The sequence below is a fragment of the Salvelinus sp. IW2-2015 genome, linkage group LG7, assembly GCF_002910315.2.
Source record: "Salvelinus sp. IW2-2015 linkage group LG7, ASM291031v2, whole genome shotgun sequence".
Lineage (NCBI taxonomy): Eukaryota > Metazoa > Chordata > Actinopteri > Salmoniformes > Salmonidae > Salvelinus > Salvelinus sp. IW2-2015.
Genome location: NC_036847.1, coordinates 32206270 through 32221295, shown reverse-complemented (window position 1 = coordinate 32221295; position 15026 = coordinate 32206270). Strand labels below are relative to the sequence as shown.

Genomic DNA, 15026 nt, shown 5'->3' with positions numbered 1-15026 from the left:
GCCTTTATCAACAACCACTCTCCCTTCCAGCCTTTATCAACAACCACTCTCCCTTCCAGCCTTTATCAACAACCACTCTCCCTTCCAGCCTTTATTATGACACCCTATTCCCTAGTTTAACATATAGGGAAAAGTAGTGCACTGTTCAGCATATATGGGCCCTTGTCAAAAGTAGTGCACTATATAGGGAATAGGGTGCCATTTGGGACACAGGGTGCCATTTGGGACACGTACTCAGCTAGCCTGTCAGGGGAGGGGAGACAGACCAATAGAGAACCTCCAATTCTCCTAGCCTCCTCCACATTACATTTTCCTCACATCCGTCCATCCATCCTCCATCCATCCTCCATCCGTTCTCTATTGGTCTGTCTCCCCTCCCCTGACAGGCTAGCCCTGGGTGATACATTAGTACTGGCTCTGTTAGAGTGGGTCATGACTGAGACTGAGAGGGAGGGGATGGGACGGCCGGCCAACCGTCTGGCTGGCTGATGGTTGATGATGCAGCACTCTGTCTGTCTGTTGTGTGGGGGCTGGTCTGGGGATGCGGTGTCGGATGGGGCAGGGCTGGGCTGTGGGATAGGGCAGGGCTGGGGCATGAGATGGAGCAGGGCTGGGGCTGGGACGCTGTTCTGACTATCTGAGAATACTAATGCGTCCCACTCCCAAATGGCACCCAAATGATGAGAATCTTCATTCAATTGTAGCACACCCTGAGTGTGTAGGTCAGTTTGTCAGAACACCAGGTCAGTCAGGCTGGGGCTAGGATGTCTTAGGCTGGACTTAGTTTGGCCTGGGCTGGGGTTGTCCTGTGTTGGGGCTGGGTTGTCTTGGGCTTGGTTGTCTTGGGCTGGGCTGGGTTGTCTTGGGCTGGGTTGTCTTGGGCTGGGCTGGGTTGTCTTGGGCGGGGCTGGGTTGTCTTGGGCGGGGCTGGTTATCTTGGGCAGGGTTGGGTTGTCTTGGGCTGGACTGGGTTGTCTTGGGCTGGGGCTGGGGCTAGGCCATGCTACGCTGTCCTGGGTTGAGTTGGGGATGAGCCAGGCTGTGCAAGCTAGATTGTGCTTAGCCTCTATTTCCAAGCTTCCTCACGTTCCACAGCTGAGTGATGAATGAGATTATGGAGTATGGTAACGCAAGACTAGCTTGTGCTGGGCTTGGTGTGGAATGCTGTCGCTACCAGCATCATGTTAGTGGATGTTTCTCTCTGGTGGTGCAGAGTGGAAGAGAGGAAGGGGGAGAGAGCAAAGGAGGGTGGAGGATGAGGTGAGGACATGGGTGAAATGGGAGACGTGTGCGAGCATGCGTGAGCGAGCGGCATCGCTCCCTCTCTCTACCCTCTTGGATGCAGCCTAGCCCATGTTATCGAAATGTGTTTCGCTGTGAAGAACCTTTTAGGTACACTTACAGTAGACTCCGGGGGAAATGACAAGAGCACAGAAATACAGCAAATATTACATATCTTTTACAGGTTTTTATTATGGATATTAGAAGTCCAAATGAGAGCAAATACCAAGCCCCTTAAAATGATTACTTTTACCGCACAATCTCATTCACACCCTTTTACAATATTTGACCGTTTTTTAAACGTAATGATGCTGTCTATGTGGTACAATACATCAGTTCATGTAGAGAGGACCAGAATTTAAAATGTTAAAATCCCAGAGAGAGGATGTTTGACAAAGGGGTGTCACTGGCCTAAACACAATACCCCATAATGTCAAAGTGGAATTATGTTTATTTTTACATTTTTACAAATTAATTAAACGCTGAAATGTCTTGAGTCAATAAGTATATTAGAACTATTCCCCTTTGTTATGGCAAGCCTAAATTAGTTAAGGACAAAACATTTGCTTAACAAGTCACATAATACGTTTCATGGACTCACTCTGTGCGCAATGATGGTGTTTAACATGATTTTATTATGACTCCCTCATCTCTGTATCCCACACATACAATTATCTGTCAGGTCCCTCAGTCGAGCAGTGCATTTCAAACACAGATTCAACCACAAAGACCAGGGAGGTTTTCCCAATGCCTTGCGAAGAAGGGCAGCTATTGGTAGATGGGTAAATAAGGGGGGAAAATGCAGTCATTGAATATTTCTTTTGAGCATGGTGAAGTTATTAATTACATTTTGGATGGTGTATCAATACACCCAGTCACTACAAAGATACAGGCGTCCTTCCTAACTCAATTGCCGGAGAGGAAGGTGTAACGTCTGCTTCTAACTCACATTCTCAAACACATAGATCCCCTGAACGCAGTTCACTCTCCAGATCCCAATCACCTGAATTCTGATCACCTGTTCACACACCTGTCATTATCACACACTATTTAGTTCAGTTCTTTGCACCCCATCATTGTGAGGTATTGTTTGTTTCGTGACACACTTCTATTCGGAGCGATGTTTTTCCCGTAATGTAATCCTCCCGTGTATGATAGTTTTTGCCTGCCTCACCAACGGCGCCTTTTGCCTATTCCCTGCCTGTACTTTAGCTTTGTCACATTTTTTGCAGTATTACTTTAGTGCATTGTTGCAAATATGATGCATGTTTTAGAGTAGTTTAATTCTGTACAGGCTTCCTTTTCACTGTCGATTAGGTTAGTAACTACAATGTTGATCTGTCCTCGTTTTTCTCAGATCACAGCCATTAAACTGTGCAACTGCTTTAAAGTCACCATTGGCCTCAAGGTGAAATCCCTGAGCGGTTTCCTTCTGTAATGAACACAATGGGAGACAGAGAGCTGGTTTCAAGCGCTTATTGGTAAAGGACCCCAGTAGGAGGCAGGTAGCTGGGTCCAGGGGCAGGCAGAAGGTCATACACAGGAGGAGGCAGGTAGCTGGGTCCAGGGGCAGGCAGAAGGTCATACACAGGGGGTCCAAAAATTTAACAGTACAGGCAGGGAAAAGGCTAGTAACGTCATCCGGGAGATCAGGAAATGGTTGTATAAGAATCAGTCTCTCTCTCTGCCTCACCCTGTTCTCTCTTACCTCACCTGTTCTCTCTCCCTGCCTCTCTCTGTCTCTCTCTCTCTCTCTGCTCACACTGTCTCTCTTCTCCTGCCTACTCCTGTTCTCTCTCTCTCTCGCTCATCTCTGTCTTCTCTCTGTCTCCTCGCTGTTCTGGATTATGACATTTTCATTAGCTTTGGCAGCAGTTTAGTCATGAGTTACAAAAATGACTCTTGCATGCAGGCGTATCTATGGAGACGTGTGGTTTGGTGTGTATCTATGGAGACGGTTGTGTGGTTGTATCTATGAATATGTGTGTGTTGGTGGTGTGTATTTGAGTGTGGTGTTGTATGGAGACTGTGTGTTGGTGGTGTATCTATGGAGATGTGTGTTGGGGTGTATCTATGGGATGTGTGTTGTGGCGTATCTATGGAGACGGGTGTTGGTGGTGTATCTATGGAGACGTGTGTTTGGTGTGTATCTATGGAGACGTGTGTTTTTGGTGGTGTTCTATGGAGACGTGTGTGTTGGTGGCGTATCTATGGAGACGTGTGTTGGTGGCGTATCTATGGAGACGTGTGGTTGGTGGTGTATCTATGGGAGACGATGTGTTTGGTGGTGTATCTATGGAGACGTGTGTTGGTGGTGTATCTATGGAGACTGTGTTGGTTGGTGTGTGTATCTATGGTAGAGTGTTGTGGTGTGTATCTATGGAGACGTGTGTGTTGGTGGTATCTATGGAGACGTGTGTGTTGGTGGCGTATCTATGGAGACTGGTGTGTTGTGGTGTATCTATGGAGACTGTGTGTTGGTGGGTATCTATGGGAGTGTGTTTGGTGGGGTATTATGGAGACTGTGTGTTGGTGGGTGTCTATGGAGACGTGTGTTGGTGGGTATCTATGGGAATGTTTTTGTGTTTGGTGGGGGGTGTCTCATATGAGACATGACGGTGGTGTTGGTGGCGTATACTATGGAGACCGTGTGGTTGGTGTATCTTGGAGACGTGTGTTGGTGGGTATTTGGAGCCGGTACGTCGTTTGGTGGGTCTTATGAGACCGTGTGTTGGTGGTGTAATTATGGAGACGTGTGTTGGTGTGTTCTTGAGGACTGTGTGTTTGGTGGCGTATTCTATTGTGAAGAGGTGGTGGTTGGTGGGTATTTATTGGAGACTGTGGATGATTAGGTGGTGTTCTATGGAGAACCAGGTGTGTTGGTGGCGGATTATGGGGAGACTTTGGTGGTTTAGGGATGATGTATTCTGGTGAGACGTCTGGGTGTTGGTATGGTGGGGTATCTTATGGAGATCTGTGTGGTATTGTGGCGTTATTGTATGAGAGACGTGTGTTGAAGTGGTGTTTATGGAGACCGATGTGTTGGTGGTGTATCTTGGAGAACGTGTGGTTGTGGACGTGGTGATTTCTTTATGGAAGATGTGTGTTTTGGTGGATGTTCCCCCGACGCCCCCCTATGGGGAGACGTGTAGTTCGTAGTTCTTATGGAGACTGTGTGTTGGTGGTGTGTGCATATGTGTAGTGTGTATGTTGATAAATTAGTCTCTCCTTATTCGTGTTTATTTTTAGTGCATATGTAGCACAGTGTGTGTGTGTGTGTGTGTGTTTGTGTGTGCGCGGAACTGCTTCTTTCCACTGAAATGTCATATTGTCATTCTTGACATATCTAAATTATAATTGGTACATATCCAAGTGAAGGGTTGATTAAAACCAAGAATACCGGGGTCTCACCTTGGTTAAATGACCTCACTCGTGCCTTAAAAGTGTACTTAGAAAAGCTAAGTGTAAATGGAAGGCCTGCAAACTTCAAGTATTCTATGAGATAATGAAGGATCTGATGAGAAATAAAAAATGTTGAAGTTAAGATGGACGAGCGAACTACTTCTCCACCCTCTGAGAATACTCACCACTCCAACATTCTGTTCAATTGAGCGTGTTGTTGGTGCTCCCTCTAACAGTGATATGCTCGCATCCCCTGATCTCTCCAAACGTTTTTTTACGATTTTTTACAGAATGTATAGAAAATATTAGATCCCAGATTTACAGTAGCCAAGACCACACCAACATTTCTCACTTGAGGCAGACTGTCTACTGCTTCCTTTTGCTCTTKTGAGAAAATATCCCTCGAGTCCCTCCTTGATACTTTAGACCACATGAAGACCTCCTGCCCTTTGGACATGATCCTTACTAGAATACTAAAAGAGGATAAGCCTACTGTTGGCCCCAACATCCTCTCTATTGTAAATAAATCAGTCATTGAAATAAATTCATTAGGTCCTAATCTATAGATTTCACATGACTGGGAATACAGATATGCATCTGTTGGTCACAGATACCTTTAATAAAAGTAGGGGCGTGGATCAGAAGACCAGTCAGTATCTGGTGTGACCACCATTTGCCTGACGCAGCTTGACACATCTCCTTCTCATAGAGTTGATCAGGCTGTTGATTGTGGCCTGTGGAATGTTGTCCCACTCCTCTTCAATGGCTGTATGAAGTTTCTGGATATTTGCGGAAACTGAAACACGCTGTCGTACACGTCGATCCAGAGCATCCCAAACATGCTCAAGGGGGGTATGACATGGAAGAACTAGGACATTTTCAGCTTCCAGGAATTGTGTACAGATCCTTGCGACATGGGCCCGTGCATTGTCATGCTGAAACATGAGGTGATGGCGACGGAGGACTGGCACGACAGTGGGCCTCAGGATCTTGTCACGATATCTCTGTGCATTCAAATTGCCATTGATAAAATGCAATTGTGTTAATTGTCCGTAGCTTATGCCTGCCCATACCATAACCCCATCGCCACCATGGGGCACTCTGTTCACAACGTGGATATCAGCAAACCGCTAGCCCACACAACACCATACACGTGGTCTACGGTTGGGAGGCCGGTTGGAAGTACTGCCAAATTCTCTAAAACGACGTTGGAGGCGGCTTATGGTAGAGAAATGAACATTCAATTATCTGTCAAAAGCTCTGGTGGACATTCCTGCATGCCAATTGCACGCTCCCTCAAAACTCGAGGCGTCTGGCATTGTGTTGTGTTACAAAACTACACATTTTAGAGTTGCTTTTTATTGTCCCCAGCACAAGGTGCACCTGTGTAATGATCATGCTGTTTAATCAGCTTCTTGATATTCCACACTTGTCAGGTGGATGGACTATCCTGGCAAAGGAGAAATGCTCACAAACAAATTTGTGCACACAATATGGATATGGTATGGAATGCATATGGACGTTTTCTGGGATCTTTTATTTCAGCTCATGAACCATGGGACCAACACTTTACATGTTCCGTTTATATTTTTGTACACTCTTTCTCAGTGTATCTCCCTATGTTCCTCCACTTTATCTCACTTTGTCTCTCTCTGTCTCTGTCTCTGTCTCTGTCTCTGTCTCTATCTTTCTGAGGTCTCCCCATGGGGCTGGGTCACTGTCTTACTCTCCTCTCTTACTCTCTTCTTTTCCTCTCCTCTCGTCTCCTCTCCTCTCTGTCTTTGGGCTAAAACACTGGTCCACGGTCTATGCTCTGCTAGACTTACTGCAGGGTCATTAAAGTTTCATGCAAATTGTCATGTTTTATTTAAACAATTATGAGGTTATCTGCTGAAAGAAGTTTGCCAACCCCTTCCTACTTAGTCGGTCTCTCTGCACGCTTCCACTCCTTTCAATTCTAACAATCGACAGCAGGCAGGGCAGGACACAATGTAGAGGCAGCAGCTGAAACATTAGCACAGGACATTTCTCTGTACACTGCACATTTCCTGTTAGAGAAGGAAACATCACGATGATTGGTTTGAGAGGGGCTTATGGGAAAAACCCCAACATTAGAGGCTGCCTGCCCTGCATTGAGATTGTTTGGCAACCATTTTCAGGATGTTGATTAGTAGTAACAGTATTTTAAACATGTAGTTTACATATACAGTGTATGTCGACGTTGTCTGTCCAATATAGCAACCAACCAACTCATCATCAAGCTTTGATTATTTCAATCAGCTGTGTAGTGCCAGGGCAAAAACCAAACGTGCACTCAGTGGGGCCCCAGGACCGAGGTTGGGAAACCCTGCATATAGGACAAGGTGGAGAGTTAAAAAAAAAAAGACAGATTATTCCTTTAAATGGCTAACATTGTTACAGCTGTGAAATGTTGTTTGTGAAATATGTTTATTTAGAACTTTATTCAAACATACAGTATTTATTTATGTAGATTAGAATACTAGTATTGTGACTTCTCTGTGCATGTAATTGACCAATATCTATGGCATATAATGTAATTGACAATGTTTTACCTGACATTTTATTTTCTGAGCACATAGCTGATACATGAGGATGAGGTACTGTACCTAGAGCTATGTTGGGTGTGCATGCCTTGAATTATTACATTTAACCTGTTTATCTTCTCTCTCTCTCTCTCTCTCTCTCTCTCTCTCTCTCTCTGTTTCTTTCTCTCCACAGACATTCATAGTGCTAAATAGAGGGAAGACAATCTTCCGCTTTAGTGCCAACCCTGCCTTGTACATCATAAATCCTTTAAATATTTTCAGGCGAATAGCTATTAAAATTTTGATACATTCATATCCTTTCAAATGGTTTTCTACCACGAGAGACCTAAGTATTTCCTGTTCGTTTTGATTATTTATGAAGATTCTGCTGCTTCTGTTAGTGCTGCATGCTAATGTGCATTTGACTGCTGCTTCAGTTTAGGTAGTATAGACTGTATATGGCACCCTATTGCCTTTATACACTCTTAGAAAAAAAGGTGCTATCTAGAACCTAAAAAGGTTCTTCGGCTTTTAAAGAAACTAAAAAGGTTCTTCGGCCAAAGTGGATGACCCTTAATCATGGAAAGAGAGGTTTGACGTTTGATCATCCTAAGAAAACATTCTCCAAACTTAACCTGCCAACCTTAAAGTACTTACTGAGCTCCCTGTAGAGGGCCTTCTAAAGTCTTCTGAAAACAAGGATGCCTTTTACTTCTTCCATCCACCCTCAGCCATTGATTAAAGTAGATGACACTGAAAATGACAATAACTGTATATCTCAATAATCTCAATATTCTAAATAGGTGTCCTAGTCTCCTTTTTCTCTTTGTCATTAAACCACTAGACAAGTGATAGCGAATTCATTGCAGCCTCCATTTTGGTTTTCACAGGACAGTGCAGATGAAAGAAAGGAGCCAATGAGGAAGAGGAAGGAGGCATGGGAAGAATGCGAGCAGAGAGAGGATGAGACAGAGGCACAGAGGAGAGGAAGGAGCAAAGGAGAGAGAAGGAAGACATAGAGGGAGGAAGGGAATAGAGGAGAGGAAGGAGCATAGGAGAGGAGGAAAGAGGAAGGAGAATAGAGGAAGGAAGGAGAAATAGAGGAGAGGAAGAGCATAGAGGAGAGAGGGTAAGAGGAGCGAAGAGTCATAGAGAGTGAGCATAGGAGAAGGAAGGAGTCATAGAGGAGAGGAGATCATAGAGAGAGGAGAGGGGGAATGGAAGGGTGGGAAGGAAGGAGCAGTAGGAGAGAGAGGAGAAATGAGAGAGGAGAGAATGGAGAGACTGGGGAGAAGGAGGATGAAGGAGGCTAAAGGCGTGAAGGAGAGGAAGGACGAGGAGAGGAGGGAACGACTGGAGGAAGAGAACAGGAGAGGAGAGGACAAGAGGGAGAGGAGGACAGAGAAGGAAGGGAAGAGGAGAGGAGGAGAAGACCGTAGAGGAGAGGAAGGAGGCATAGAGGAGAGGAGGAGGACATAGAGAGAGGAGGAGACAGAGTGGATGGAAGGAAAATGCAAGGGAAGAGCGACATAGAGAGGGAAGAGTGCCAATAGCTAGAATGGAGCATAGATACTGATAGAGGAGAGGAAGGAACAGAGAGAGGAGGCAAGGAGAGGAAGGAGACAAGGAGAGAAGGAGACAGAGGAGAGAGAAGGACAAAAGGAGAGAGACATGAAGAGAGAAATGAAACATGAAGGAGACATAGAGAGAGGAAGAGTCATAGAGGAGAGGAAGGAGTCATAGAGGAGGAAGAAGTCATAGAGGAGAGGAGGGATGAGGGAGGGAAGGAGAAGGGAGAAGGAGATGAAGGATAGAAGGAGAGGCATGAAGAGGAAGGAAAGAGGAAGAGAGAAGGAGACATAAAGGAGAATGAAACATGAAGGAGAGAAATGAAACATGAGACATGAGGAGAGAAGGAGTCATAGAGGAGAGGAAGGAGTCATAGAGGAGAGGAAGAAGTCATAGAGGAGAGGAAGGAGGCATGAAGGAGAGGAAGGAGGCATGAAGGAGAGGAAGGAGGCATGAAGGAGAGGAAGGAGGCATGAAAGAGAGGAGAGGAGACAGAGGAGAGAAGGAGGACAGAGGAGAGGAAGGAGACAGAGGAGAGGAAGAGACATAGAGAGAGGAAGGAGATATAGAGGAGAGGAGAGAGACTAGAGGAGAGGAAGGGAAACATAGAGAGGAAGAGACAAGAGGAGAGAGACATAGAGAGAAGGAGCATAAAGAGAGAAATGAAACATGAAGGAGACATAGAGGAGAGGAAGGAGACATAGAGGAGAAGAAGAAAGGAAGTCAGAGGAGAGGAAGCCACTATAGACTATTGATATGCAGCCCTAGTTGCTCAAATGCTGACATTGGGGTTTTCTTCACACAACCACATCGGTTGGTTAGTCTTGAAAGGTATAGTGCAGTACTTTTCATGGTTAAGTCCCAAATGGCACCCTATTACCATTGTAGTGAACTATGATGAAAGTTAGTGGTAGTTTCGCAAGCCACCGCTATACCCAGATACCCATAGACTTCCAGTCATTTTGCTAACGCCAGTTAGCGGTCGCTTGCGAAACTACCACTATCTTTCGTCATACTGGACACAGAGATATACAAATGGTTTTCATCAGACTCTGGGGAAGTAGATAAGGGGCCTCATTGCCAAAATCCCAAAGTATCCCTTTAACTGTTTTGGATGGTGACATTTACTTTGTTTTCCACCTTGAATCTCTGGACTTKTCCTTAATTCATTTCCTCACTCTTTTCAGCATGATCATTATGTGTACTATTTTGACCAACTGTATATTCATGACCTTTAGTGATCCTCCTGAGTGGTCCAAGCAAGTAGAGTAAGTTCACGTTTCTTATAATTATCTACACAGGTGTATAATGTAAACTAAAAAACCTTTATTATGCATGTTTTAACCTACACACGTTTGGTTTTAACAGTGGTGTATTGCTAGCCTCRATAAGAGCCTGAACGTATTACCAGTACGTCATTTCAACAGATAAAAACGATATACTTCTTGGATTTGAAATAGTAAATTGCTCATTCTGATCATGTTCCATGCTTCTGTCATCCAGGTACACATTCACAGGGATTTATACATTTGAATGTCTTGTAAAAGTCGTCGCTCGAGGATTCTGTATAGATGGGTTTACGTTCCTAAGGGATCCCTGGAACTGGCTGGATTTCATGGTCATTTCTATGGCGTAAGTATGAGAATCTTAGAGGTACCTACCTGTTCATTCTTATAAGACATATTAAGTATTATTATTATGGTGTGGGATAATTGATAAATAGAGCGTTAATAAGTCTAAAGGTATTGTTACTGTCCAGAATTGTCCAGGCTTTCTTTCTTTGAAGGGGGGTTCAATCAGGTGTTTTCAGAGGGTTCCTAACTGTTCCTGCATATCTCTCTTTCTCTTTTCCTCCCTCTCTCTTATCGTGTCTTCTCTTTCTCTCCCTCCTCTCTTTATCTGTCAATCTCTTCTCTCTCTCTTGTTCTCCTCGCCTCTCTCTTTTCCTCCTCTCTCTTTATCCTGTCTCCTTTTTTCTCCCCTCTCTTTATCTGCTTTCTCTTTCACTCTCCTCTATCTGTCTCTCCGCTCTCTTTTCCTCCCTCTCTCTTTTCTGTCTCTCTTCTCTTTCCTCCCTCTCTCTTATCTGATCTGCCTCTCTTCTCTTGTTCTCCCTCTCTCTTTATCTGTCTCTTTTCCCTCCTCCTTATCTCTTGCTCTCTCTTCTCTTTTCGTCCTCTCTTCTTGTATCTGTCTCTCTTTTCTCTTTCTCTCTCTCTCTTTATCTGTCTTCTTTCTCTTTCCTCCCTCTTCTCTTTAATCTGGTCTCCCCTTCTTTTCCCTCCCTCTCTCTTACTCTGTCTCTTTTTTCCTCCTCTCTCTTTATCTGTTCCTCTCTCTGTTCTCTTATCCTCCCTCTTCTTATCTGTCTCTCTTTTCTTTTCCTCCCTCTCAGTCTGCTTATCTCTTCGTTCTGTTCCTCCTTCTCTCTGTTATCTGTCTCTCTTTCCCTCACTATCTGCTCTCCCTCTCTCTTTTCCATCCGCCTCTTTATCGGTCTCTCTTTCTCTTTTCCTCCCTCTCTCGTTATCTGTCTCTCTTTCTCTTTTCCTCCTTCTCTCTTTATCTGTCTCTCTTTTCCTCTCTATCTGTCTCTCCCTCTCTCTTTTCCTCCCTCTCTCTTTATCTGTCTCTCTTTCTCTTTTCCTCCCTCTCTCTTTATCTGTCTCTCGCTCATTCTCCATTTTTCTCTTTCAGTTTGCTGGAGACCTTAGGATTTTGATCAAGGCTTCATCTTACCATGTTGGATTTGACATGATATAGATGTATAGTTACAAACACATTACATTACATGTTGGCAAACTAACTATAACTAACTCTAAGGCTACCATGTTTTTGATGTTGCGTAGAACTAGTTCAGCATTTTACGAAGTGGACCTTAAATATCTTTAACTTCAAGAAGTGTTTCTGTTCAACCACTACATTCGTCTTATATCGTGTGTGTCAATAATAGTTTGTAACTTTTATTTGATTCTGCAGGTGTATAACAGAGTTTGTAAACCTAGGTAATGTCTCAGCTCTGCGTACGTTCAGAGTGTTGAGGGCATTGAAAACTATTTCTGTAATTCCAGGTAAGACAGGATGGGGGTCGATGTGTCGTGGGTCCTATTTTTTATTTTATTTATCCTTTACTCCCCCTCCGTGGACAGGCTCTGTGAGTGGCGTTGTGGTTACTTCCTGGTTGAGTGCGTGCGTGGTGGTGGTGTTGTGGTGCTCTTGCACGTGTGGTTTTGTCATTGGTGTTTGTTTGTGTGTGGTCCTTCCCCTGTTTACAGATATATAACAGAGTTTGTGGACCTGGGCAATGTCTCTGCGTTGAGAACATTCAGAGTTCTCCGAGCATTGAAAACTATCTCTGTCATACCAGGTGAGATTCAGTTTAAACACYAAGGCTGATGTTTATATCACACCCTTTTACTTTTATTATACTCACTAATATTATTATTATCATTTTTATTATCATTTTTAAGCACCCCCCCCCCCCAAAAAAAAGAATTGGAAATAATATTTGTTGAATTTATTTTTTCCTCCAAATGTATCAAAAATGGTACTGATACATTTTTGATAGGCTTTGCAGTCTACTCCAGGTTCTTCCAAAGTGTCTCTCTTCTGCCCCAGTAGAAGTCTCATCCTAAAGGCAGGTGTGATTCTCCTCGGAAATAGCTGTAAGCCACTCTCTATGTCTATTCATTGGAATGGGCAATAGCAGAAGCCCCACTAAAGAAAAGTACACTGACAGTATGATAGCACACCAATAGATTATCACCAGAGAGAAAGTCAAATATATGTTGATTAAATATGGGATTCATTTTTCTTTAGCTGACCATAAGGAATAGCTTATAATTAGCCAACCTTTCCTGATTCACTGTACTGTACACTTTGACAAAGACTGTTGAGACATCTACAGTATAGCTCATCCATAGTACTTTTATCATTGGAAAAAGCCTCCAGGCTCTTGCAAGGTTTTCGAAAGATGGAGATAATTATTCATATCCAAAAATAACTAGGTAATTGGATTGGAAGAGAGGGTACAATTAACTAAAYCCATTAACATTATTTATCACGAACAAAGGATGCAAATGAATGAATTTGACTCCTATGCGTCTGAGTTACAGAAGAAACGTAGAGTATGTTGATGCTCAGCTGGGAACTGACATAGCTCTTAGTGACATCCCACAGAATATACCTATTCATTATTGATGAAGACTGCCAAGCCTAGTTTGTGGACATATTTTATGCTGCATGATGCTTTTGAGTGACTTGCTTTACAGTATTAGCCTGCTAAAAGCTTGAGTGATTAAAAATGGCATTGAAAACGTTTGTTTTGCCTGTTTTCGTTTGTTGTTTTGTTCATTTTGATGGTTAACTTTTCATTATAATGACCGACTTGAACAGAAAATAGAACACATATTTTCTGCTGGCATTCTAGAGCGTTCTAGAATGCTGATGGGGTGACTGAATGAGCCACTAACCTTTACTTGAGTCAACACATACAATTCCTACAGTACATACAGTATATGATATGGTATGGTATATGGATGGTAGTGCTTAAGTTGTAAATCAGGAGGTGCCAGAACAAAAGCGCGAGAGAGGGGTGACCTAGGGGGCTCTGAGGTACCAGAGTGAATCAACAATAAATCACCTTGCTAGTAAAGCATTGCTTTTGTGTAGTGCCGTAGAGCATTAGAGGAGAGGTGCTTACAGACATTTCACACATGAGATTCTTTTAAAACTTGGGTCTGGGAAGAATTTGACCTTTCACAAACACATTTCATTCAGTTCTGTCATTTTATATGACTTGGAGAGTTTAGCAGAATCTTTTTCAATACCTCACACATGATTGAAATGACAGTTTACTTTGATACTGACAAACTGAGAATCTGAGATCAATAACAACGACTGTCTTGAGTCCTAGAAAAGAAGTTTCACTGACTCACCCAATGATGAGCAGCTGACTCGCCCAATGATGAGCAGCTGACTCACCCAGCGATGAACAGCTGACTCACCAGCGATGAGCAGCTGTCTCACCCAGCGATGAGCAGCTGACTCACACAGCGATGAGCAGCTGACTCACCAGCGATGAGCAGCTGTCTCACCCAATGATGATCAGCTGACTCACCCAATGATGAGCAGCTGACTCACCCAATGATGATCAGCTGACTCACCCAATGATGAGCAGCTCACTAAACTCACTGCAATATGATCAGCTGACTTCACCGAATGATATTCCGCACTGACAGCAAATGGATGACAGTCTGGACGACCAATGATGACAGCTAAACTCCAGTGAAAAATGATTAGCTGAACTATCCCAATGATGAGCATCTGGACTCATCCTCACTTATAGATACAGCTTGCTCGACATCTTATGAATTACAGCTGGCGTCATCAATGATTGAGTTCAGCTGATCACCAGTGATAAGCAGCTGCTCACCCAATGATGATCAGTGACTCACCCAGATGATGGCACTGATCGCCAATGAGATGAGCAGCTGACTCACCCAGATGAGGCAGCTGACTCGCCATGAATAAGCACTGACTCCCAATGATGAGCAGCTGACTCACCCCAATGATGAGCAGCTGACTCACCCAATGATGAGCAGCTGACTCGCCAATGTAGCAGTGCCACCAAGCATTAAGAGACAGCTGACTCCCCAATGATGAGCAGCTGACTCCCCAATGATGAGGCAGCTGAACTCGCCCAATGAATGAGCAGCTGATCGCACAACGATGAGCAGCTGACTCACCATGGATTGACAGCTGACTGAGACATACTCGCGAGTGATGAGCCGATGTGCTGTTCGTGCCAAAGCTTATCTTGTGTTTATCTTGAAAAACAGGAATTGTATCCAATCGGCTATTTTGGAAGTTGATTGAATATTTTGGTAGCCTACAGGAGGATTCGAGTCTTCTCTTTTAAGCAGGAGCCATTTGCTTTCCAACCTGTATTTTCCAACCGCGATTGTGTTTTGAAATATTGCGTAAGGCATTGTTCCGGCTGCAGTGCTGTTTCGGTAGTGTAATGTTAATAGGTTATATAATAACATTGTAAACTGTGTATGGTAATGGTTAATAACGGCACGTTACCAAGGCAGAAAAAGTGAGCACATGTGGCATGTGGTGAGTGGCATCGGTCTGGTAAGGTGGTTAAATAACGGTTCCACAGCATGAGTTGTCAACTTGTGCTGTAATGTTATGCAGTTTCTAGAAAGATATGAAAGGTTTATG

The 15026-nt window shown here is 43.9% G+C and overlaps 1 pseudogene; it reads left to right on the top strand.

Moving 5' to 3' along the window:
- LOC111966143 (sodium channel protein type 8 subunit alpha-like) overlaps positions 1-15026 on the top strand; it is a 125413-nt pseudogene that overhangs the window by 20470 nt on the left and 89917 nt on the right.